The sequence below is a fragment of the Haliaeetus albicilla genome, chromosome 21, assembly GCF_947461875.1.
Source record: "Haliaeetus albicilla chromosome 21, bHalAlb1.1, whole genome shotgun sequence".
NCBI classification, from domain to species: Eukaryota; Metazoa; Chordata; class Aves; order Accipitriformes; family Accipitridae; genus Haliaeetus; species Haliaeetus albicilla.
In genome coordinates, this window is record NC_091503.1 from 346,885 (window position 1) to 372,899 (window position 26,015).

Genomic DNA, 26,015 nt, shown 5'->3' on the forward strand with positions numbered 1-26,015 from the left:
GCCAGCTGGTCAGCACCCAGCACGTACTGGTGCACGCCCTTCCGACCACAGGACTACACCCTCTTCCTCACCACAGTCCCCCAGTTCATCCCGTTATCACCTGCCACCCCTCAGCTTCTGCTCCCAGCTAGACCTCCCTCCGCCCCATTGCTCTCAGCCCCCGTCCTCAGCCCACGTGTCTGCTGTCTGCGGTTGCTCTGCAGCTCCCTTTCTTTCTATTATAAAACTGCTGATAATTCCTCCTTCCTCCCCCACCCCTGGACTCAGATTACTCTCCAGCATCCATTTGTCATTGATCCCACCTCCTTTCCTGACTTTCCCCACAGGAAAAACAAAAGCTGGCTCCAGGCTGCAGCTATCAAAAATCTGCCTGGATGTATTCAGAGGAAAGAAAAAGAGCAGCTGTCTGGGAAAAAAAGATGATGCATGATAGCCTGTATTATACAAGTAGGCATTTTCTTGCGAGCTAATAATTATTGTCGTCAAGGCAGAATCTGTACAAAACTGACTGGAGCTCTTTCAATTAGGAATGAATGCCAATGCAAAGTTTGAAACACTCAGAGATTTAATACGATTTTATTTCTTTTGTCCTGTATCTATTCCTACAAATAAGAATTAATGCACTTGGACAAAAGCAGGGCACATATTGCAGTGTTTTTAACTAGCTTTTCTTTCAGTATGCAGCAAATCACGTCAGTCTTTTAAGTGGGGTGAGCAGATGTACCATGTTACCTGCCACTTTGCCAAATGAGCCTTTCTCTCTCATCCCTGCAATTCACTTCTTCTCCAGCAGTCTACCCAAGAATACAACATATAACATGAAATCAAAGCATTCATAAAGGAAAGCCAAACTCCTCTAAAATTTAGGATTCTTCGTTTTCGTTACATACTCCAAAAAATACAGATGCTTTTTATTCAGCTGGTATGTTTCCTCCATTTCAGTTTGAAAACAGGATGATTTTCCAGAGAAAAATAATCTCTTTGGAGCCAATTGGCTCAGAAGTTTAAAATACAGAATCCAGAAAAAGTACATTGCATATGGTTTTGATTAGAAAAGAGCTTTTTCATCAAATTCTGTTAAAACATGAAATGGTGGGCACAGGACTGTCGAGGATAAAACAGCAAAGGAAATCCCCCAGAAAACCAGCAAGTTTCTCAGATCAGTGCTGTCAGATCACAAGACTATGAGTGAATTACACTATATAATGAAAGGGTTGTTTGAATCTTTCTCTTTTTGCGCTTTTCTCTTCTTGCACAGGCCTAGGGAATGCAGAAGACAAAATGGAGGATACAGGAGCGGAACAGGCAGGAATGGTTATGATAAGTTTGTAAACATGTGCAGATTGAGCTCATAGCAAACCTTCAGCGTAGGGTGAGAAAGACGCAATGACAGGGAAAAAGCTGAAGTACAAGATATGCTCGTAGCTGACAAATGTATATGACTTGTTAGGCATACGTGGTGACTGAAACCCAGAAAGTAGATAAAATCAACAACGGATGATGTGCTGATGAGGAAGAAGTAACAGAACTTGGGAAGATTTGCCAGAGTAGCGAAAATAACACAGAGGCTGAGGTCTGGCTGCAGAGGCACAAAAGCTTATTTCCAGAAGAAAGAGACCAAACAGAAATTAATACATATAGCTTTCCCTGTGTAGTCACTGAAAAAAACCCCAGACTGACATTTATAGGAGGCTAAAGCTCCTTCATTTGATGTTGAAAATACATAATGTGTTTTTTCAACATTTCACTTAATTTATGCTGTTCTATCTTTATTTTTAGATTGTCATAAAAAATGGTTACAAAGTGTTTCTTTGTATTCCATATTTTCATGTCTTCTTTCTTAATGTGAACTCTGCTGAGATGAGATCTTTTAACAATGAAAATAGTGTTGCCTATTTGACATAAAGAAAATAGTTATGGAAGCAACTTGGTTAGAGTATTTGAATCATACCTAAACCAATAGGTCAATGAGATATATTTTTTTTTTAATCACTTTTGATTTCTAGATACTCCTCATGTTCCTGGGGTTTATTTTACTTAATATCATGGATGCGGACTGAGCTTTCCAGTAGGAATGCCTGTCATCTCGCTAGATGATGCTCTCTTCTTCACCTACACTCTGTTTTTAAAATAGAAAGTGTGATGATTGGGGAGAAGTAAACAATTCCAGTAATTGTAGCCTCACGCAATGTCGTGTCACAAAATCAGTGCCAGTAACACCAACAAATCAGTACAATCAGCACAATGACTGTACACAGGACCACTTTAAAATTTGAAGGTTTGTTTGTGTTTAGTGCTTGTGAAAAGCAGCACGTGGACAGTGCCCGGATCTCACATCTTCCGCTTCCGCAGAAGGGTTACATGTCGGGAGCCAGAGCACAGGAGCCTTAGCAGTGACATCGCCCATTTCTGGGCACTGAATACCTGTTACTCCCATCTTGTGCATGAGATCACCTTCAGACTGAGGATATAAAGACAAAGGGTCTTCCATTTTCACCAGTCTCAGACTTCTGGGCCTCCTCAGCGTAACGTGGACATTCCCAGAGCTGCAGACCTTCTGCTGTGGTGATCGGAGCCACGCGCTGTAAGGCAGCCGTCCAGAATCTCTCAGGAGTAATAGCAGCATAACTCGGGAATCTAAAGCACCCGTTGTGTATTTCCTTCACCGCCATAATAGTGTGCTTTGCTAGTGTGATACTGGTTGAGGCTAAATCCTGGGTAATTGATGCCTGGGGGGGTCCGGTGGCGGGATGCAGACTTCTATACCTGTTGGGTTACAGTTTCAGCATGATCCTGTGGGCAAGGGAGGGACGAAGCTTCAGCCCCTTGAACATTTCTGTTCTCTGCCCTCTTGTCTTGTGAGGAGGTGTATTCTGACGCTTCAGAGAGAGAAGTGCCATGTTTGCTGCAGGAACAGTCCCGCTGGCTGCTGGTTGGAGGCTGCCACTCCTTGTGGGTGGCACACAGCCCAGAGGCTGAACTGCAGGAATTAATCCTAAACACACCTACAGCCTCTACAGCCTTTGAAAATTAATCTGTGGCTTCCTCCTCAGAGAAAGGTGTAAAGGAAAGGTAATAAATTACAAAAAGAAATATCAAATGGGGACAACATAACCTTTTTTAAAGATGCTGCTTTTCTCAGCACATCTATTTTGATACCTAGGTTCAGGAGCAACCCTCAGCACATCTTTTTGCTGCCCACTGCATCATTTTTTCACAATTAGAGCGTTCTACTCGAGCACTGCTGACTTATGTTGCATTTTTCCCATTATTTCACTTCTATGAGGAGAAATTTGAAGTATTCATTTGAACATGAAGAGGTTAACAAGAGAGTAAATTTTCTATCTGTCAAGCAGAATTGAGGGAAGCAGTCCCATGGCCTTTCCTTCATCTGCTTCAGCTCGGTCAGCTGTGATCCAAGATGTCATAACTAGTAACAGAGAAAACATTTAATTCTGAATTTAAACAGTCAGAGAGCCAAAAATATGAAATAATGTGTCATAATACAGTGGATCAGAAAAAATATATGTGGATCTACCTGGAAAGCTAATGGTTAAAACCGTTTGACAAAATACTGAAGAATTACTTAAAGCCTAGTGATGAAGTTTGGCACTCGAGGGCCAAACTTGTTTAGTCTCCAGAAACTCTTGTTTCACAGTTTCAGATCCTTTCTTGTTTCATAATAAGGTTTTCTAACGCCTGTTCAGTGGTCTGTATTACCGTGAAAGATGCTAGAACAGTTCTACTGGTTTGCTCATCATTTAATTTATGCGCACTGTGTGGTATGTCCTACTATAAAAAGAGTGGCTGTGCTTCAAGGCAACAGGGTGTCTGATTTTTGGCAGCTGCCATGCTCCGGATTGAGTGGGGGCCTCTGGAGAGGAGGAGACCCTGCTTCCCTTAGAGTACCCAGCACGCAGAGCTCGGGAAGGCTCCTGGCATGCTGGGAAGGATGAGACCTGCAACACCGTGGAGGTGTTGGGAGGCTGGAGAAAAGGGAGAGGGGAGGAGGGGGAAGGTGTCTTCTCGCAGCACAGGGTAGCCCCAGGCCAAGCCCTAGAGCTGACAGCAAGGAAGAGACATTCCTAGAAATGCAGAGGTGGTTGTGCATGGTGTGCTCAATCCAGGAAGCTACTGGAGAGGAGCTGGACCGCAAAACACAATGGGAAAGGCTGCCTCACCCCACAGAGAGTGCCAGAGAAGGAACCGGGTTCTGTGCCAAGCGACGAGGCAGAGTGGCGTTCAATATTTTTGTCCGCTAATGCAATCTGACTTAAGAGTTCAGAGGAATTTGACATTTAGGTAACTCCTTTATGGGAATGCTTCTGCCTCAAATTGATACTCCATCATGGCTAATTTACTTTCTGCTCCTGGCAAGCATACTCATGAAACTGCACCCGCATTATCAAAAGTGCGATAATAGGAACATTTACTTGTCAGCTGAACAAAGCCAAAGGATTCAATGGATGTGAAGACTGGGCATGTTGTAAATGTAAATAAGGCCAGGGCTGGAGAGGTTTGATGTACTGCTGGCATTTTGTGCCTGGCCAGCTGTAACCATCAAGGGAATATTTGTGCAGAAGTACTATATTCACAATACAAAATTAAATCTGAATGCATTTGTTCCAAAAAATAAAATAGACTCCTCATATTTTCTTTGCCAGAAAATCATGACAGACAATTCTGTCTCTGAGGACCTGAGCTTCTCTGAATGGCAGGAAGGGAAGGCAGCCTAAATGTGGTCAGAAAACACGAGCTATTGCACCAACAGAGAGGGTGGAGGGAAGGCAGTAATGGTGTGCAGCAGGAAAAGATGGGGCTGTGAAAGAAGGGACAGATTTTATGCATGTACATACTTGTGGATAGGAAGAGGCTTGTATGCATGCCCATTCATACCTGCTGGCCCGTCAAAAGAGATGTGAGTAGTGGAGGGGTGACAGCGGCATAGTTATGCCTATATGCTTGGAGGACGGTGAGCTGTCGCTCATTGCCATTGGTGATAGTTCCAATTAAGCTTTCCTTTCAGGACAGGATAACTTAAAAAAAACCAACCCACATTTATGGAGTTCAGCACAAGGGATCCTTGAATGGGGTGCTCCTGGAGACTGTCAGAAAGCAAATTACTGCAACAGCTCATCAAAACCGAAGCAACATAATGAAAAGCGTACCTTTGCAAGTATTTTCCCCAGTACAGTACAGCCAAAGATGTGTTTCACTGTATCTTCTGACAGCAAAAAGAGATATTTTTCATTATTATTCAGATTCTCAGCATTATTGTCTCTGTCACAGAACTATTAGGGAGCAATGAACCTAGGCACAAAATGAACTAAGAAGGTAAGCTGTGTATTACAGTACCTCCGCCTTTAAGAACACGAAATAAATTGTGATCTGACAGGACATTAGGAAATCATCTGCAGTAACCACTAATAATTGTATTCCTACCTAAAGGGACTCAAGGCTTAAATTTTTTATGCCACAATAATATTTTCTCTCCTTTAACTAATTACTTCTTTATAAGGTCAAGAACATCTTTTTTCTGTCTGTACTAATGCTAAGGACACCAACAAGACAGCTGCATATTCCAGGTTCCCTTTTTTTTTTTCTTTATGATGATAGCAAGTGACTGAAATATTCTGATTGAATATTTGGCATCAGAGGACCAGTTAGGGAAAAATAGGAACTTTTGACAGACAAGGCTCAATCTCTCCACAGGGACAATCAATTTTTTGGTCAGAACTGCACCATTTTTCTCATTTGTTTCTTTCTCCTGTAGTTCATAAATAGAACCGCAGACTCATAGCAAGATTTTGTTTGGGAGGGACTCTGGAGGTCTCTAGTCTCACCCTACCTTTGAGCAGAGCCAAATTCAAAGCTATATGAGGTTGCTTAAAGCCTTGTTCAGGTGACTTGTGAAACCTTCTAAGGATGGTGACTGCAAAACCTTTCTGGACAACCTGACATTTACAAAGATACAGAAATGCTTCTTTATTTACATGAAGTGGAGTAAATAATTGCACACTAATGCCACCCCCAATTTTTTTCTTTTGCTGAGTCTTATTTTTTACTGAACTAAGCATACTACTATTATGATGTATGAAAAACTTAGCAGATTGAAACTGAAGAATCAGTTTCTCTTATAAATAAAAAGAGGAGTATCTGTGCTTTAGCTTTTGGAAGTGTCCAGCTCTGCTTGGAAGAGAATTTTCCTCATAGCAGCATAGGTCCCAGTGACAGATGGGCACTTTTTGAACAGTTCCAGCTTTTCCAGATTTTTAGCAAAGTGACTAGCTCTTTTTCTTGCTGACGGTCATGATATGCTGTCATTTGCCCTTGTGCATCCTACTCATCTTCATTTTTTTTCCGGACAAGGGGCAGTCTCCAGTCAGTTTCTCCCACCCCAGCCTAAAAATAAAACACTCGCCCAGTTCTCTGGTAAGATTTGATATTACAAAATTTTTTTTTTCAATAACATGTCTGTCGCTACTGCTTGTTCTTCTGCACTTATTTTATAGGTATGATATTTGTCAGTGCCAAACACACCAAAGAGAGGATACCACACACACTAGATAGGAAGCTTCTCACCTGTGTATTTATAGGGATTCAAATGCAGCACTTGAACAGAGCTTTAATTTGCTGAAGGATCAAGACAGGTTTTTCTCCTGTCAGAAAATTCTTTGCAGCTGGAGCTCTCAAGCAGACGAAATTTTCCTTCCTGCCAGAAAAAGTGGTGCCTGCAATGACAAACACTCCTTCAGAGTCTGTCAAAGATCCCGAAGGAAAGTTATCAGGCGTACGCTGCCCTGGATGTGCCACGATCTGAGCAGGGAGGGTTTGCACGGCACCTGGCTACTTCCACATCTCAGCTGGGCATACCCTGTCGAGTTACAGATAATCAACCTCATTTTCATTACAAACAGGGTTACCACACAGTGTCACCTACTGCTGTGATTTCTTTAAGGTAAGTCATTTTGAAAGTACTCAATGATTCTGACACAGAGAGTGAATTGTAGATTGACACTGGATGTTACCAGACAATATTGGGTACAAGGTGGCTCCTGAGACTGGAAGCCTGCAGGTCATTAGGCTGTAAATTCCAGGCACTTTTTATGACATCCATCATGTGCTAAATATCATGTTCTACACGGGGTGCATGTTGTCTGTTGAGAAGTGTCAAAAGGGCCTCAGAGCTGGCAGTTGCAGGCATCGTAGGTAACAGGGAAAATCAAGTCAATAAAGCTGACAATGTTTTATACCTATCAAAAATCAGGCTACTAATGAAAAAGCTATGTGAAGATGCATGTTGTCGAAGTTAGTATTTTTTTACTGTGTTTAATCTGACTCCAAAAAGGATTACTAATTCATTGAAGACTGTGGCTTTTTGTCACCTATTATCTCTATGCCATGTAAAACCATATTTGTTTACGAAGACCACTATGTTCTCTTTTCTTGCAATTAAGAACAAATTATTCTATTTATGGATGCTTGCACCCCTTCTAGTTAACAACTGCTACCGATGCGTATTCTTTAACTTCAGACACTTAATTGATCTTCACGTGGTATCTCTGTCTTGTCCATTTATCACTCCATTCTCCATTCTTGTGAGAGATGTGTTTCCGTTCTCAGACCTTGTCAACATTTAGATTGTGAACATGCAGATTCTGTTAGCATATCAGGTTAGAAAACTACATAAAGTTTTCGTTTTTATTTTGACAGTACAATCAAGTTGTATAATTTTAGAAGAAGACGACATGAATGCTGTCCCAACCACCTACGTTTTGGCAGAAATCCTGATGTCAAACTGGCACTCTGATTTGTGTCAAGATTGTTGTTTACTTTGCACCATATGGAGAAAATTCAAATAATTTAGCTTTGTAATCATTCCACAGTTCTTGCATATTTTGCAATACAGATTCAGTGTTGAAGCAAATGCCCAAATTACACTTTAAGGGGAAAAGGTACAAAATTATTTGAGTTCTATTATCTGTTATTAACTTAGTCCCATCTTTCCTTTCGTCTTTTAAAATGCTGTTTAAAATACTGTCCACTTAAAAATAAAAATGTTCTTTTAATGTTCTGTAAGTTAGTAGACAGACTGTGAAAAACCATTGATCAGACCTGTTGAGATTACATTTTCCATGACATATTTTACAAATATGCATTTTAACAATTACCATCAGTTTTCAACTAGATTAGGAGAAACAAATCAAAAGGAACTGACTGAAAGAGGTCTGCAGTACTCCATTTCACAAAATTTTGATGACAATTTTCATTTCCAATTCATGCCTTATTAGAATGCTTTTAAAATCCTAATCCTTCACAAGGAAGAAAAAAAATGCATAAGCTAGAAATATCAATATGATAGAGTTCTTTTTTCCCTGAAAAAAAATCCCAATTCACAGTGAAATTAAGCAATGAAGATAGCTCTGAATAATAATATTAATCTTTTAGGTAAAAGCTTAAAATCAGCTTGGTTGGATGGTGCATAACCGAAAACGTGTGTGCATGTTTGTATGTATCAAAATTGTAGAGTTCTCAGGACAAATACTTGATCTCAAACTCTGGTATTTGCTTTTTCTTATTCTAATAATCTATGAAAACCTTCCTTCTGTAATACAATAATTTCAGACAAGGGTTCTGCAGAATCAGGACAAATGACCAGTTATGAGACTCATGCAGCTTGATTTTGTTCAGCCACCTTTTCATGCTGGGGGAGTCATGCTCTGCTCTGATACAATAAATGTGCTAAACTAGCCTCAGCGCTCTTCTGTTTTCCAGTGGCAATACTGGTTCACAGGGACTGTTCTGGCTGTCAGGACCACTGAAGCACAGTGCATGTCAGTCATAATTTCTCCCCCCCCTCGCCCCCATCCTCTGAAGTGTTTGTTGAGCAAAATGAGGTCAAAAGCTGATGATACAGAGCCATCAGCCTCGTCATATACAGCGTCTGGAGGTGTTGCTTCTGGAGAGGAGTCAGTTGTTGACTGTTTGGGACAATTTTACATTTTTGTCTGCTGCTGAGCATACAAGGTACAACTGAGGCAGAACAGAGCCTGGTTTGCGGCCGGTTGTTAATGTAACTCTTTGAAAGGTTCTTGCTTTGCATTATACAATACAGCTATAAAAAGCAGACCTTGAGAAAACATATTTCATTAAATGGTTGTTACTAGTATAAGCTGAAGGATGGTAAAAATCACAAAGCTGTTCCTCCAGCAAGCGGTCAGCCAAATACAAACCTTCCTTTTCCTGGTTTTGTATTCTTCTCCATTCCCCCTTCCACCTCTCTCCTTTTTTCTGCTGAGGTAACTAATGTGATGCTTTACAGCATGTCAGGTAACTCTTCTCACGGTTCTCGCTGCACAGAAACTTCCTAAATCTGGTTTCTCAGCTCTTCCCATTGATGTCTGAAATGTTGTAGACCTAATTGGCTCAAGTCTACAAGACAGTTCTGGAATTTAGATGACACATAATCATTATTGCTAGTGTTATTAATTTCAGACAGCTGAATCGCATCACACTTCCCAGAAAGTCACGCAGTCATCTTCCCTCGACAGGAACTCATCTTCATTCCCTCACTGGGAAGCCTTGAGCAACCTGCTGCAGCTATGAGGTCAGTCCTGTTTAAAGTAAATTTAGTCTAGAGGACCTCCAGAGGTCCTCTTCCACCTGAATTGGTCTGTAATTCTTACAGCACAACTTTAACCTGGCAGACTGGCACTGAGTATATGTAATATTAACAACATTATGCAAAACAGCAATGTGGAGGGGGAGGACTGTTAAAAGGCTTTGACAACTGCATAGGAATTGTACCAATTGTGGAGTCCTCTCTTTTTCAGTGTGTTCAAATACAGTTTAAAGTTAATTTTCCTAATACTATTGTGTTCCTAGTATAGACATAACGATATGCAGGCTTGTAGTTAGGAAACTGCAAGAGACTAATGCAAATCTTTGCAGCCGTGGCATTCAGAAACATTTATTAATTTATAATTACTGAAGTAATTAATATGCCTTTTGTCAAATTCTTTTCAGCAACCATGAAAAATGCATAACCAAAAGAAAGGAGTTTATGTTTTGAAGCCAGCCAGCCCCTATGTACAGCAGATGTTTAATGCAAGGAAACATATTACTTCTTTAAAGCAGATGCTATTAAAAAAACCCAAACAACAAACAACCAAAAAAAGAGGATAAAAATCTTCTCAGATAAGCAATAGGAGGGTACTAGAACTCTGTGTGTTTGAGGCAAAAATTGCCCCCACAAAGACAGCAATATGCCCTTAACATTGTGATCTTGTATAATTCATTACAAATGTGTCTAGAACCTGCTTTTCTCTTTTATGGAAACATAGGAACAACTAAGTCAGGTTCACTCCTAGCTTAGTGGCACTAATAATTAATAGGGAATCTTGTTGCCACTTGAATGCTCATTGTACAACACGTATTGGGTAGTAGCTGCTTATCTGGAGTTTCTGGATGCTATACATTACCTTCCCTTAAAAGGGCAGTGGGAGGACAGCAGGGAGAAGTGTGGTTTCTTCCTCTGGATTGGGATGGGATGGAGGGAGCTGGGAGTCTGCAGCATAGTGTACACTAAGAAACTCCTGGGAAAAATAAGGCTTGGCACCAGAATAGTTTCTTACAGACCCAGAAGGTTAACACAGTATTTGCTGCAGCTGGAAATCTGATGAAGCCTGTTAGAACAGGACTGCAAGGGACTGTGAAAGGAGACAGTAGGTAGAGGGAGGCATGTTTACAGACCTTTCTGTATAAAAGATCTTTTGCTCTAGTTGCTGCTGTACTAGCCTAGCATCCACAAGTCTTTACGTATTCAGCTTAAGGAAACTGTACAGGCAGAATCATCTCAGAAGTCTGGCCAGTTCACAAGGAGTTAAGAAACAGTGTCAATCCCTAATAGAACTTGGGTATCTCTGGAGTGCTGTGTAGTGTCCTGCTAGCAGGGAAATCCTGGCTGTATTGCACTCCACCATACCCACAGAAACATTTCAGCATGTCGCTTTTGCCACAAGTAGGGGAGTAACCAAATGCATGAGTGGGAATGCTGTCTTTGTGTGACCTTGCCAATGTCCTCAGAGAAGTGTGTTCAACCCAGCCTGCAGGACAGAATTTATCCCCTTTCTGACTGAGTAAACACCTTACCTTTGAATCACCCTACAGTTTTTAAGTGAATAAAAGCACCTGTTGCCCACATCAGTTAACCCTAGGCAGTACCGAACAAAGTGAGCATGCAACAGTTGTTCTTTCTCTCTCCAAACTCCTCTCTCCAACATACATGTTAGTGAAATTATTTTGTTTGCATTATTACTTGGTAAATAGCACATTTATCTATGCAGGTAAGTGGAAAGAACAAAGAAACAGATTAGATCACAGTTCCCTTACAAAGACATATTATTAAACCTAGCCTTTTTCCTCACCTGTTCCTCAGAAGCAGGAAAAAAACCTGAGGACCTCACTAACGCTAGAGCTATTAGAAGATTGCATTCTCTGAGCAACCCTTTGAGTATGAAGTATGCAACAACAGATCTCAAAGTGCATGATAAAAACATTTTCTTCATCATAATCTCTCAACTCCACTTAGATTTCTGAAGAAGACTTCTCTGAGGTCTGACAATATAATTGACACACAAATTCACAATCTGTAGCAGTCTATGTATCACAGAATAGCTGACTATAAGTGAGCATTGGCCTGCTTCACATGACAGTCCAACGTGACCCTTGACTGTGCTTCATTCCAGAGCACAACACCCTCTGCGCACACACCAGGCTTTGAATGTCATGCCAATATAGTGAACTACCACTGAGTGGATTGCTTTGCACTATCTTAAAATGTTCAGAAATGTAAAAAGTTGACAGTTGTATTATGAAGATATAATTTTGCAGAGGTAAGCATGTGTAGGTGCTCTCCTCAAAAAAAGTTTAGGGGACTATAACAAAGAGATGCATTTAAATTAGTGTTCCTTGAATCTAAAAAGAATTTGTTAGACTGGCTGGATTGTGGAAAGGGATCTTTTGTGTGTGGTTGTGCTGCACCAAAAGAGTTACAAATGTGAAATAGGAACCTCCAACTTTAAAAAACCCCAATGAGCCTGTGGCATAGATATAATAGAGAAAAAAACCATACAGCTAAAGAGAATGACACTTTAAAGAGTGAAATCCCAATACTTGTCATGTCAGTTGGTTTACTGATACAGAAAAGAAGGATTGTTGATCAGAAATCAGCTAAAGCCATGAGCAAACTGAGTTGAGATAATTTCATTCTCTCCTAGGATTTTATTTTCTCCTACAGCCTCAGGAACAGCTATGTTTTTTCATCTTCATATGCATCTTGCAGATGTAAATATGTGGTGGGTTAGCCTTGGCTAACAAGCAAACTCCCACCCAGCTGCTCACTCACTCCACCCCCACCCCCACAGTGGGACAGGGAGAGAAAATTAGAAAAAACAGGAATGAGAAAACTTGTGGGTGAAGATAGAGGCAGGGACATCGCTTACTGATTACTGTCACAGGCAAAACAGACTTAACTTGCCACAAATTTAATTTATTGGAATCTACTTTATAGATTTGGGAACTGGCAAACAAAACCGCAAACATTAAACCAACTCCTTTCCTCCCCGCTTTCCCAAGCTCGACTTCAGTCCTTTAGACTCCTCTAGCCCACCCAGCAGCACAAGGGGATGGGGAATGGGGGGTTATGGTCAGTGCATAGCAAGCCACATAGCATCTCCTTCCTCCTCACTCTTGTCCCCTGCTCTGGTGCGGGATCCTCCACAGGCTGCTGTGTTGATGGATATCTGCTCCACTCTGGTCCTCCTCCTCCCCTTCCCTACCTCTTTTGCGGCCCCCCATTACCAACACCTTGACACCTACACACAATACAAAATGTCAAGGACACGGAGAATGGTTTTTAAAGAAACCAAGACAAAATGGAGGGTAATTGAGGGGTAAACAGAAAGGGTAACTCTTCGGTGAACAGAAGTTGTCTGAAAATTGTTCTGGACATTTGTAAAATCAGCTCCCTGACTGCCTCCAGCTGTGAGTAGTACCTTGCCAACCAGCCCTGCATTTTCCAGAAGCTGACCACATTGGTCATGGCTCTGCTTCAAGTTGTCAGGGAGGAAAAAAGAGGTTTGGGTGCTTTGGTACCCATTTAGCCATATTAATCAGGCAAAAGCTTAATACTGGGAGAGGGGTCTGCTTCCATCACTGGTGTAAACATTGCTGCAGATATGAACAATGAAAAGTCACCATATCTGTGGTGATGCTATAGCTGGCAGTGCTGAGCTGTGTGGCTCTGAAATAATGGAGGCATCTACCTCTGCTGCTGTTGGAAAATTATACCACTGTTTATATCAAATGTCTTCCATTCTGTTGCTTTTCTGATGAAAAACTGCATAGACGGGATGTGCCTTGTGACTATGGGTTGTGCTTGGGTCAATGGCTGCAGGCCACCACGTGGTTCTGGAGACTTCAGTGTCACAAAGCTGAGTGTTACTTTTAGTTATCTTGCTCTTGGAGGGGGAGCTACCGCCCCAAGTCAGTTGCCTAACATCAAGTCAGAGGCCATAAATAGGAGATCCACAAAGTTAGCATGTCAGGGGATCGGTCTATACCCGTGCTCTGGGACAGGCACCGGCTGTCTCTTCAAATTCTTTCTGTATACCTGGAAACAAGATGGAAAAAAAAAAAAAATTATAGGTTATGACAGAGAATAAAGGAGATGCAGTGGCTGAGTTGCTTAATAGCAAGGGGGTTTGGGTGCTGTTAGACCCTGGAGGACTTTGCTGGTGACAATTTAGTGGACTTGAATTTGCAAGCAGCAAGAGCAGATAAAGGGAGTTCTTAAAAAGTCTAAGCATTAAATGTTTTTTTCCTAGCAAGAGACTCAGCTGCCCAATATCTAGCTTCCACAGCTCAGAACAAATGCTGACTTCTCTATGTAGTTAGAAAAGAGAAGTTTGGAGGTTGACCTTTATCTCCATACTTCGTAACAGTGACATGAGGTGTACCTCATTGTATTTAGTATGATGTCAAATAATCATTGTTGGCTAATACAGTATTATGGTAAATGCTGTGTAACAAACATAGTATTTCTTTATTGGAACAAAAATTTTTTCAATACAGGTATAAGCGTTAATGCAATATGCTTATATTTCTGCAAGACATTTAATGTAAACTCACCTGTTGCTCTGCTAAAACAATGCTGTATGCAGTCAGCATATGCAGTAAAAGTAGTTAAATAATGGTCTGCAAAACTAATTGTGAATGAGAAACAGCTATTTGACAATAATGCTTCTAGTGAAATCTTGCAGAGGTAGGCTTACTAGGGCTTGTTGTGTCCTGGCCTCTCCTTGTACAAGCACAAAACCTGATAATCCTCCTCCCAGGCACTTAAAATTCCATTTGTAAAAGCAATAAAGCTTGGGAACAGCCAGATCTCCTTTTGTAAACGTGGTCCAGACTTTCACTGCTCTGATATTTGCTGTGGACCTTCTTTTTCACCCAGCTACACTTACATATAAGCTGCTTTTATCCATTTGCTTTTATGATAGTTTTATCTTCTTTGATCTTCTCTTTTCCTGGTATTGTTCCGCTCCATTTATAGATAGCAATTGTTCCAGCTAAGACTTAATTTTGCAACATTGGGAAAAAACAAGCTCTTCTAGACTCCTTTAAAATATAAATGGAAAGACGGTTTTTTATTGACTTGGTCATTAAGAATATGCCTGTCCCCTGGAAGCCAGGGATACTTCCCAGGTTCCGGTGTGTTACCCAGTAGGATTCTTGTTCTGTGCTGGGGTGAAATCTGGATGTACAGCACTCTGTTTTCTTCCATTTACATGGGAAGAAAATCAAGGCACACAAGTGAAATGGAGCAGCAATAACTTCCAGCTGATTACCCTTTTAGCAAGATGTAGGGAGAAAATGCTGTGGGGTGCCCATATCCACAGCATAGAGAGTTTTATAGTTCTCTGTGCCTGATCTGTTTTGCACTCTTATTTTTCAGCACCGACAGTCAGGAGTTTATCTTATATTCCTGATAGGGTCCCAGCACTATCTATTATAATGATACTCATATTTCTCTCTCTTTCTTTGAAATACTTTCCTCATACATAATAGAATTGCATTTGCCTTCCTTGGTGCTTAATCTTGATAGTTTGTAGTGAACCTGTAGCTAATTACTTGAGATTACAGGTCCTGTGGCTTATCAGTTATTTCCAAAGAGAAACTCCCAATTTACCCTGAGATCCACAGTGTTTTTCAAGTGCATCTCCTTGCATACAGCGATACTGATTTTATTCTCACTTTCATTATTTCAGTCCTTGTGGTCATTCAGTTATTTCAGTCCTCTTTTATGGTAATACATCCCAGCCTAGCATATACAGTATACTTTATTGGCATGCACTTATTTTATACCTACATCATTAATGAAAATATTGGAAAAGATCAGTTTCAGGGGCAGTACTTAAGAAACTCCACTAATCACCTTCTGCTGGCATGATATTTATTCTTTCTTATTCTACAGTACCTGCTGTCGTCTCCCCTCCGGCGAGCACCTTAACTGTCCTGCAGCTCCTGTACGGACCAGCTAATTCTGTTGCTCATTCAGATCTTTTTGAAACAGAGTCCCTCAAGTGAGACACACAACCATCTTGTATTTGGTACTTCTGAAAAAAGAGGGGGAAAAGCATGCCAATGAACATGAAAGGCAGACAGACATTTGCCAGCCATTAAGTTGAAATCAGTTGTATAAACAAGTAATCTTTGAAATCCTGTAAACTTTTGTCTAAATTGGTTCTGTTTTTCTGACAGTGGATTAATTCCATAGCTTAAATTCTACATCGTATTTTAAGATCTTTTTTTTTTAGTTTTAACTGTGATACAATAATTATCACATAATTATACAATTATGTATTATTTAATACAATAATTTCATATTCAGCATATAATGAGCACTTTTCTCTACATCATTGTTCATATAACAGATTGTTTATGTTACATCTAAACTGTCATCCACTTTTGTAAAATTCTCTATCCAGAGACTCACAGATAATTCTAGGAGTCCTTCACAAAAAAAAGGCATACAGCAGAGATAGATGCTAACAGCAACTATTGTTAATATTTCTTTAAAAAATAATCTGTAATTTGGGGTTTTTTTGGTCAGAATTACGGTCGTCTTAACCTGCATATAGTTGGTGGCCCTTTTAAAACAGAAGCTGCTTATGTCAACTTAAAATTTAAGGAAGAAAAATATTTTGGGATACTCACACTTTTTTTTTTTTTTCCCCTCAGAGAGGTGTAAACTGATGAAAGGAAATATTTCAAAACAGAGTTCATAATCAACCTGTGGAACCTTCTGCCCCCCTGCCCCCAAAAAAATCCTTTACTGAGATGAAGAGCTTGGTTGAATTCCAAGGCTGGCACATATCTATGAATTCATCTCAGCCCTCCTCTGATTGTCACTTCATGAAGTCAAAGTATCTTACTCCACTAAAGTTTGACAAGCACTCTGAGCTGCTCAACCAAATAGAAATAATCCCCTGAGGGTTTTCCTGACTGCCCTCTCTATCTCCCAGCCATCTCTGACAGCCTTTAGAAGGCTTTAAATTTTGAAATTACCTCTTAAACAATGAACGAAGCAGGGATTTGAATGCTCAGCTCTCTCTCACCTCTTTCTCTAGTGCTAATCTATTTCTAAAGCAATTAACATCATCTGCAGAAGATAAAATATCTCAAAACTGTGTCAGGATTTGCAAAAATGGCTGGAAAAAATGAGTGCACAGAGAAATGGGGATATATTCCTTAACATGTCATGAGGCAGCACATCTCACCGCCATCTCAGAACTGTAATGTATCCAATAATCTTTGCCTTGGGGAATAGGGGGGAGATCAGAAAAGGTTTGCATATTATGAAAATGGTTCTGGAAATGCTTTCTAACTGGTTTCAGTAGGTACAGGATTTTTTAGCATTCAGAGGAGGCACTAAACAACTGAATCTTCTATGGAAGTTATTTTACCTGCCTTCAGCATTGGTTGAATTGGTAAGAATTGTATTTGTGGCTGACAGATGGTCATATCCAAACTCATCAGAGAGATGTCCCAGAGTTCTGTCTACTGAAGTAAAATGCTTATTCGGTAGCGTCAGCTGAATACATTCTCATTTAAATAGATTGAAATGCATTTAACTTCTATAAGTACTGGCCCTATATGTTCTAGCAGCATGGCTAAAGCCAATTTGAGATAATGTTCCTTCCAAAATGTAGCCATTACAACTAGCATATTAAAGTTAATCTATTGTCATTGATCTTGGTTCTGTGCCACACTAGTGAACACTTTAGTGCCCATTTCAGAAATTCTGAGACAACTCTTTGGTATCATTTAAAGAGCTTCTCTGAATAAAGATTTTTAACAGGCCGTTTACCAATATTATTTTTCTTTCCTTAGCTCACAACTGCTATACTTAAGACTCAGTTAAATGTATAAGAAAACATACACTTTTTTATCTCAGACTCATACAGATAAAGGAGACAGGCAGCTGTTTCTTAACAGAGAAGGGAAGAAAAGTAGATATTTTATTTTCTTGCAACTTCATGTTAATACAAAGTAAAATATGAATTCAACAGGTAGTGAAGTGTACCTGCTTCATCTTTCTTGTACTCCTTCCACAATGGCCATTGCTTTGGTCTTCTCATTCTATCTCCTCTTGATCTCAGCTGCACTGTGTCGGCCAAGTAAGGCAGATACCAATAAAACAGGAAAGTAAGTTTCTTGTTCTGAGAAACCATGAGCCTCTGTAGCAGGTAGAACTTTAGAAAATGGTTTAGTGCTTACAAAATGTTAGCGATTGTGTACTAAGCCTACAATGCCTTCATTATACTGCTAACAAACAGCACTGCAGAACTGGGGGGAGAAAAAAAGGAAAATGGATAGTGCTTTTCCAACTGTATTTTAGAAGCCTGTATTAACAAGTCTTTTACATGTTTCTGAGCATGGAAGGAGCTTGGTGATATAGCTGAGCACTGAGGAGAAAAGTGTTGCTACTCAAAACCCAAACTAGAGTTCTTGATACTGCATGTAGCTTCCTTGAGGAGCAGGCAGCTGCTTCTGTTTCAGAAGGCCAGATGGGATGGCTACATTTTTTAGGGAATTAAAAGAGTCATCTCGCATTGATTTTTTTTGAGCATTCTGGTCAAAAAATATGTTGAAAAACCCAGTTGTGTTCTCTGCTTACTACATATGACATTCGTTCATTACCACACCCAGCAGCAGGAAAAATCCAGCCTCTAAGCTCTCCACTGCAGGTGGCTCCAGGAAGGTCATCAGTATTCAACACCAGTCTGAGTTCCTTCATCCGCTCCAGCTGCCCTGTGTGCACTTCCTCATCAGATAATCTGAAAAAGGGAGGACCACAGGCATGTAATTACTATAATCCCTTATCAGTATATTCCAGAGATGGGGAAAAGACATTTGCAAGTGCAAGGCAAGAAATTCCAGATGTTGTGGTCAGACTGGTGACTGTGACTGGTGACTCTCACATGGTGGATTCCTTACTGGCTGGAGTATTGATTTGCATGCTTGGGATGCTGAGTACTGGGAGACATCCTGCCAGATGAAGAACCTCCTCTGCCCCGAGTTATGGGAGAGAACAGCATCTTGTCCAAGGGCTCATATCAGTAATTTAGAGCAATAAAAACATGTCTGCATTCTAGAAGTATACACTGAGAGGAACCAGAGGTGGCCTAGTGTGGGGATGATGTGTGAGAGACAGAGATCTGTAGGTACCTGTCCATGAAGTGGGGCTATGACTGTTTTGCTACAGGACTAGGAAGAATTAAACTGAATGCTGTTACCTAAATGAGGCATAGATTTTTACCTTTGCTCATTTTTTTATTTGTGTAGAAATGCTTTAACCTCTTCCAGTGTGCAACTAGGATGTCAGCTATTTCCCAAAAAGCCCATCCTTAAGTGACCTGACTGACCAGATGGGCAATATGGTCCTCTGCCCTAGAAAATAGGCTGCCCCTTCCCTATCTGTATCTTGGTTGGATTTACAAATGGCCCGTAAAGTGCTAGTCTGTAAATACATGGCCAGCTCTTGGCAGTAATCTAGGTAATTTTTGAGGTGTCCGGTGACATTGACTGGCAACGTTTCTGCTCTTTTTCCTGCCAGTACCATCTTCAGTCCTGTCCTGTGCCTGTTCCTGCCCTGTGTGCAGTTGTATATCCTTTCAGTGATATGCTAACGCCCCGTGACACACTATTCAGCTGAGCATGGTTATCTCATTTAGTATTGCAGTGTCAGTAGTAGTGCTGACCTGTCTCTGTAATGCCAGCTCTGACGTGGGGATCCTCCAGGTATTATGGGATCGGTTGGGCCTTTAGTGGGATAGGAAGCTTTTCAGCATTTTTGGATAAGGGAAATACCTAAATGTCTGCATTGGCTGCATTTGCTGTTTGCTGGAGCTCATGGTACCTGCTGTCTTCAGAAGCAGGGGGTGGGAATGCTTTCAATGTCTTCTGGAGACTCCAAAATGTGAAGAGAGAATGGCTGAACAGACAGTGTCATGGTGTGATGAATCATGCATGACCTCCAACTACAGCACAGATGCCTAAGTATTCAAATGAGATTGAACGGTCTTTTTTCACTTGGAAAGAGGCCCTGGAGGTTTACGCTAGAGTTCGTTGGATATCTGGGGGAATTTGCCACCTCTCTCAGGGCAGCATCCCTGCATCAAGCTACAGGAATCCCTTTGCTCTGTGAGTAACTCTATAGGGAATTTATGTGATAACAATCAAATAGAAAGAGCAAGAGGGATGTATCTTGGGAGCTAGGTGGATCACTATGAATGTGAAGAGTTCTGTACAATCAGTTCATGTATTGTTATTAAAATTAATATTATGCTTTAAGTAGCAGAAAGAAGACATTTTTATGCAGAAATACTAAATACATTCAGTATATTTACTACCTTCTGTGCTTCCCTGCTATCTATACTAGAATCTCATTTTTGTCTTCTGGATACCTTTTAGGGAATAAGAATTTGGTGGTAGCTACAAAACTAATAAGCAAGTAAACTGAGACAGGAAAAAATCCTGTGTGCTTCCACTAATAAAGACTCACTTTCATCCTATTTTAGATGTTCAGAACTTCAAAGTGCAAATATACCGGCATCTGCAGTTCTGGTGTAAGAATTCTTGTCCCACCTCTAGCCTTTTAAGGGAGCTATTAGTTTTTCAGCATTTGAACACACCTTCAATGTCTAAAATCCAAGAACAGGTTTGTTCAAAGGGACCCAGATATGGTCCTAGCAAGGCAAAACAATGATTACGGTGAAAATCATACACATTGGAAATACCAGCTGGCAAAGTTGGGGCTACTTTAAAAATAGATAAACAATGCTCCAGTAATGGCTACTTGGTGACTTAAAATTTTCCTTTGCTCCTATACTTGTGCCTGGTATATGAAAGCTCTATTTATGTACCTTTCATTCCCAATTTACTTTCAGTCCACCCCTCTTTGAACTCTTTTGCTAAACTTTCAAATTCCAATAAAAAGTTTCATTTTGAAGACATTCACTGAGATAGGAAATTTCAGGTGAGCTGCAGGGCTAGGCTACTGTAGTTCTGGCATTCTGTTTCTAAGCCTAGGCCATTCTTAATGGGGACATAGTCACACGGATGCTGCCAGCAGAAGCTCCCTGATATGTAAAATTGTATTTATCAAGAAAAAGACCTTTCCAGTGAAAAATACTAATTCATCATTGCCAAAAAAATTACCATGAAAATACTGTAGGTTTGATAAATTCATTAAATTATGAGAAGATTTCCTTGGATTTCCTACATGGTGTGGTTTCTCAGCTGAGTTTTAAGGAAACAGGGCTATATGATTCTATAGGAAGATGTACACATCAAGTTTTGATTTTGGCAATCCTGAAGGTGTGGGAGGCCTTCTTCTAGCCAAGATTCCCACATTCTGCATTCCCAAGTCTTTGCTTGGGTGGCTAGACATCTGGGAATCTCCATTCAAGCTGAGGATACATTCTAGGTTCCCCAAGATGCTGTTTGAGGCTGAGACTCTCTACAGATTCCCAAGACCTTTCTTCTTCAGATCCGAGAAGCTAACTGTCTCAAGCGATAAGCCTGTGCTGCCAAATAATTTAGGTTCACAGTTCCCTCTGGGGTTCTGCTCCTCTGCTTGGTCACATATTTTAATTCAGCCTCAGGGTCTCTTTTGGAGTGAATTTCTTGCATCCAGAACAAAACCCAGCTATGGCTATGGCCCACCCTGCAGTAAGGAGGAGCAGTTTTGACTCTTGCTGCCACATGCAATACCTCAGCCTTACCTGCCATATGCAATACCTCAGCCTTACCTCAGAACAGATTGTGTCTCAGTGTGCCATATTGCAGGGTATGGCCTCCGTTTCATGTTAGAGAACCACCATTCTGGTGGGCTGCAGCACAGCCTTTGCATCGTTACTACTAATAAAGTCACAATACCGTGGCACAACGGGTAGGCCAAAAGAGACAAGTGCCACATAAGAGAGACACAGTCAGCCTCCTCTAGAAGAAGATAAGGCTAGTGGACCCACTTGGCCAAGGGCCATAGTCCGTCCATCCGTGAAACAGATGCATTTAGCACTCGAAATGGAGGCCTGTATCCTGAAGCTCTGGGGTAATCCCATGGCCTGGGTCACTCCTAACTATGGATTTCTTGATGTCAGTCCTTTCGAAATGGCCAGGACTCCAAGCTTCTGAGCTGTTTGCCCTGGGAAACATTATCGGTGACATCTGAAAGCCCTGCAAGAACTCTGGTTGAATCATACTAATGAGCTCACAAACTATGGATCCTGCAAGCAAGAAAACACATGGGCTTTTACACATAACCCAACACTCTTTTAACAGAAATAATATTTCAGGCAAGTAGCTGCTGAGGTTCTCAATGTTTAACGTTACTGCAGGAACTATAAAGCTATTCTTGAACCAGGGTTCAGAAAATATTTCTTACTGACAAAAATTAAGATCTAAAATATTCCAGAGTATTTTTATGTGCCATGAAGGTTCCGTTATATAAGAGTTACTGTTGTTGCTGTCATAGATAAGTTAGGCACTGCTTCAGGGCTGGAGGAGGTAGGAGGTGAGCAGTTGTTACACAGACGACTCTAAGATACATGTGCAATAACCATCTTTTAATGAACATTCCACCTTGCCAATTAATAAATAAGCTACTATGTTGCTGTTGCTAACATACCTTTGTCTTGCATGTATCCTTGATATCAAAGGCCACACTATGATGTTCAAAAGCATATGACAATAGCAAAAAGTTTAAAAGAATTAGCCAGTAAATCATACCTGGTCAAGCGTGTTCCTTGGAGTGTCCTTGAAATGCTTTTTTGCCTAATCACACTTCCTCTTTGTTTATTCCATTTCATCATGCAGAAGTTGCTTGGGCATTGCTCAGCCAATCCTTTGGTCCAGATCATGGCAGATGGGGTCTATTAAACAAAGATTTCTCTGATATTATGAAAAAATTTTCTGAAAGAGTTTCAAAACTTTGTATCAGGATTTATCAACTTGGCCTCATAATAGTTCTTTGAGATACAGCAAGAAAGGATAATGTTTATTTTACTGATATGGGAACTATATTAAGTTTTTATACATATATATTTATATATATATGTATGTGTATGTGAATACACACTACATAAAGCTAGGATGTTCAAGCGTTAATGACAAAAGCCAGGTATTTAAAAAACAAGTGATCTTTTTTTTTTTAAGCTACTAAACATTCACCATTTTCCTGGACTTCACTAATACCTACTTTAATCAAAAAGAGATCTCACGGTGTAACTTTGGTCATCCATCCTTAATACATTTGGACAATTCCATTTGCACAACTCTTAGCAGAGTCCATGACAGCACTAGTAATAAGGCAGAGAAATTTCATAACTAATGAAGCTCCTAAATACAGTTGCAGATACCTAATTTAGCAGTCACAGTGAAAGCTGGTAGAGGTTTAGCACTTTTCAAAATCAAGTCAGGTAAGTGTCTAATTCCTGTATGCAGCAGTGATTTTCTTGCCAGGATAGTTTCACTGGCTTAAGTGAAGTTACGTTACCAGGAAATGTGTTTGCTACAAATTGAACTCCCTTAGTTAAAAGTGCTGTTCATTCTCACACACATAAGAAAAACTTTAGTGTTGATGAGAATATCTAGTCAAAGCAGCATTTCTCATTGGTAGCATGACTTTTACATAGAAATTGCAATGCAGCATAAGCAAATAATTTATTGTATAAGGGTGACTGTTTCATTGCAATATTTTTTATCCATTGAACTTTGAGTTACATGTCAGTGTGCTCAATTAAACCCTCGGTAGATTTTACCTACCACCACTGACAAAGCAAACATTTTTTCCTCCTTCTTTGATTCCTCATTGTCTCTGTTTCCTGAAGTCACATCTAGTCAAGTCAGGAATAGGAAACACTCGCTGATGTAAAAGTGACATAAAAATTATGTTAGTTTATTGTACAGAATCTCCTGGTCCCCAAATAGGAACATGCTAACATGGGAGGGAAGAGAATCTCTCTTCCTAGAAAGTTCAGTCTTAAATGTATTGGGTCTTAAACCTGTGACTACTCCAAATTTTAAAAATAAACAGTTAAAAATATCACTTTAATTTGCCTTGGAAGGTTTCCATAAGCTCTTCAGATAACTGTATCCAGTGACTCTGGCAACTTGCTTTGCAGGAAGGACACTCAAAAAAATCCTAGCAAAATAATTTTGAAATCTCAGGAAAAAAATCAGACAGATTATCTGTAACTTGTTAACAGACAGATACACCCAAATAAGCACTCAAAATCCCTGAATACTGCTTCAATACTATTACTATTAGTTGTATCAGAAACTAGTAATTGGAGTCAGTGTGGTGGGTTGACCCTGGCTGGATGCCAGGTGCCCACCAAAGCCGCTCTCTCACTGCCCTCCTCAGCTGGACAGGAGAGAGAAAATATAACAAAAGGCTCGTGGGTCAAGAAAAAGACAGGGAGAGATCACTCAGTGATTACCATCACGGGCAAAACAGACTCGACTTGGGGAAATCATTTTAATTTATTACCAGTCAAATCAGAGTAGGGTAATGAGAAATAAAACCAAATCTTAAAGCACTTTCCCCCCATCCCTCCCTCCTTCCCGGCTCAACTCCACTCCCGGTTTTCTCCACGTACTGGTGCAGGAGGATGGGGAATGGGGGTTGGGGTCAGTTCATCACGTCTTGCTCTGCCGCTGCTTCCTCCTAAGGGGGAGGACTCCTCACTCGTCCCCTGCTCCAGCGTGGCGTCCCTCCCATGGGAGACGGTCCTCCATGAACTTCTCCAGCGTGGATCCTTCCCACGGGCTGCAGTTCTCCATGAACTTCTCCAGCATGGGTTCCTTCCCCGGGCTGCAGTCCTTCAGGCACAGCCTGCTCCAGCGTGGGTCCCCCTTTTAGTGAAGAAATTTTTCCTAATATCCAATCTAAACCTCCCCTGGTGCCACTTGAGGCCGTTTCCTCTCATCCTATCACTTCTTAGTTGGGAAAAGAGACCGACCCCCACCTTACTACAACCTGCTTTCGGGTGGTTGTTGAGATCGAAAATGTCTCCCCTCAGCCTCCTTTTCTCCAGGTTAAACAACCCCTGCAGCCCCCCCAATACCAAAACCTTGCCACATAAACCCAGTACAGTCAGGAAACAGTCCGTTGTGCTGCACACAAACACATACTTAGTAGTGTTGAAAATCATCTTTGCCGTACTATTTTTATTTTACTATTTGAACATTTAAAATCAGATTACAAAAATACTTGCATGCTCTAAAGCTATATCAAACCTTGTTGATACATGTTAGGAATCATAGCTTCATTTACCTTTTCAGAAATGCCAATTTGTTGACTCAAGTGTAATATAGCATATGCTGCACTTCCAGAGGGATGAATTCCATCATCTTGGGATTTTTGCATTTCTAGCTCAGAATGTTCTGTGTATCTTTACTAGATGCACAGCACTGGCAGATACATTTTTAAAAATCATCAAGGATTTCTGTGACAGTTCCTCCATATTTATTCTATATATATTTACTTAATAAGAAGTAAGCTTTGTTTGTGATATGTTTCTGTAAAATATTAGTAATGTAAGTGATTCAGCACCCCAAAATTATTTGTCATGTAACTTACGAAATTTAACATGAGACCACAGCTTTTGAAAAAATATCTGTCACTGTCAAAATGCTTTTATTTCAAAGCCCCTAAAGGATATAAAACTGTATTTACCTCTACTGAATTAAGATTATTCTCTGATGCATTTTAATACTGCTTAGCAGCAAGTTACATGGCAAACTAGTACAAACTAAAACTCCTGTATTTGTGAAATTTTACAACTTTAGAGGCAGTGGCTAGGAATTCATTACCAGGGTGAAAAGCACAGGACTGCTCTTTTTTATCTACGAAGGATCAAAGGAAGACACATAAATGAAGACTGATTCTGAAAATGTGGCATGATGCTTTTATTTTAAATATAATCATCCTTCGACCACCGTAGAAAGATTACAGATGGATATCTGCATTCATCTGTTGTTTCAGATTCTCAGTATTTTGTCCAGCCAAATCTGACAGAAAACTTCAGGATACATAGGCAAGTGTACTGCATTAGGTTGCTAGACATGAAGCAATCAATGATCATTTTTTTAGTTTTGATGGGGAAAGAGAAGAAAAATGCATTTAGTTGATACCATTTGTTCAAACTATGTGCTGAAAAAATGCTTAGGAGTTCCACAGCCCAGACAGTGTAAATGGGAGCAAGGGTGCAGGTGGGAAAGAAAAGCTGCCAAAGATCTTTCATTCTTCCCCCCCCCAAATTCTGCAGGGCATGCTGTCTTTGTGAAAGAGACATTAATAATTTCTTTAATAGCCTTAAATAATTAAATAAGTAGTCTTTACTCATTAAGACAAGGTCTACTTCTGTTTACTCTAAGTTGCCCTA